The sequence below is a fragment of the Portunus trituberculatus genome, chromosome 42 (assembly GCF_017591435.1).
Source record: "Portunus trituberculatus isolate SZX2019 chromosome 42, ASM1759143v1, whole genome shotgun sequence".
NCBI lineage: Eukaryota > Metazoa > Arthropoda > Malacostraca > Decapoda > Portunidae > Portunus > Portunus trituberculatus.
Window position 1 is genome coordinate 12111855 of NC_059296.1, and position 2022 is coordinate 12113876.

Here is a 2022-nt window from a genome sequence, read left to right on the forward strand (position 1 = left end):
ACCCCATCTCTTTTCATCATTCCCTATGTTACATCACCCATCTGTTTGCCCTTCCTCCTTCCTCCTCTCTCCTCTCCTCTCCTATCCTCTCCTCTCCTCTCCTCTCCTCTCCTCTCCTCTCCTGCCACCACACACCATACACGTCCCATAATCTGGCCACACCACCACCATCTCCCTCATCTGATCCCTCTACATCACTCCCTATGTTACAGCACCCATCTTTCCCCTCCCCTCTCCTCCCCTTCCTTCTTTCCCCGCCACCACACACCATACACGTCCCATAATCTCGCCACACCACCACCATCCCCTCATCCGATCCTTCTTCATCACTCCCTATATTATTGCACCCATCTGTTTCCCCTCCCCTCTCTTCCTCTCCTCCACCTCTCGTCCCTCCTTCCCCGCCGCCTCACACCATACACGTCCCATAATCTCACCGCCCCGCCTAGCATAGCCCGCCGTAAAGTCTCTGGGTTTCGCTCCAACACCCTACCCCACTCCGGCTCCTTCGTTAATTTGGGGTAATTTTCGCTTATTTCCGGACAGAACTCAATTACGTGGCGGTCGGCGCGGGGGCTTTCCACCTGGGAGCATTTCTTCTTCCTTTTTTTGTTTTTTTTTTGTTTTAGGAAGGATTAGTACCCACGCAGACATAGACACTCACACCCTCTGTTTAGTAGGCAAGTGTGTGTGTGTGTGTGTGTGTGTGTGTGTGTGAGAGAGAGAGAGAGGGGAACGGCGGATTGTGAAAATATAAGAGTGGACATGAAAAAAAATGACGAATGGTAACTTGAAATTATTAAGCTGAATGAAAGTCCAAGTTTTGTGTTGCTGGTTTTTTAATAATTTTTCATAGGAATAGAAATTGAGAGAGAGAGAGAGAGAGAGAGAGAGAGAGAGAGAGAGAGAGAGAGAGAGAGAGAGAGAGAGAAGTGTTAGGGGTTGATGGTGCGGCGCGAGTGTAGAAGTGTGGGGGTGAGGTGAGAGGCTCCGGGGTTCGGGTGTAAAACGTGCGATGGGAATGTTGAGGTTAAGAGTGAGGCAGGAAATCTCAGTGTTATTTCCTCAAGTCGTATAGAGTGGCACTGTTTACACTTGATCTGCAACACACACACACACACACACACACACACACACACACACACACACACACACACACACACACACACACACGGGAGACAACCTTCCCTAACGTGTCCTGTTCCTCCACCCTTCCGCGTTTTGGTCCTCGGAAAGCGTGAGGAAGCGAGACCAAAAAATGACCTCATTATGACAAGCACCTGCGTCCTGCCACCTCCTCCTCCTCCTCCTTCTTTCCTCCTCTCTCCTTGGCTTCCTCCTTTAGGCTTCACCGTGGCATGGGCTGAAGGGGGAGGGTGGGGGTTATAGTGGGAAGGGGGGGGGAGTCGAAGTCAGGTCGTTGCGCGGCGGTTGGGAGGCGATCAAATTGGAAGGCGAGGGTGACGTCACTCTGCCGCTGCCGGACACAAACATCAACACAGCGGCACCTTTTCTCTCTCTCTCTCTCTCTCTCTCTCTCTCTCTCTCTTCGTCTCTTCGTCTTTGTTGTATTCGTGTTTTTTTTTTTTGCTCCTTTTTCGTCTTTTCTTTTTCTCTATTTTCATTTCCTTTTTCTTCCTTTCGTATTTCTTTCCTTCATTTCTTTTTGTCCATTTTACTTTCTTTTACTTTTTCTTTTCTTATTTTTCTTTGTTTTCCTACCTCTTCTTCCTTATTTTTATTTATCATACCTCCTCCTCCTCCTCCTCCTCCTCCTCCTCCTCCTCCTCCTCCTTTGAGAAGTCATTTGTTTGCCTTAGTTTGATAATATACTTATGTAGAGAGAGAGAGAGAGAGAGAGAGAGAGAGAGAGAGAGAGAGAGAGAGAGAGAGAGAGAGAGAGATGTTGAATAACCAAAACATTCCTAGATTACGAAATAAATCATACAAACAGCGACATGAAGAGGTGTATTTGTTTAGTTTATCCATGCGAAGACACAGGCGACTTTACAGCTTAGGAAT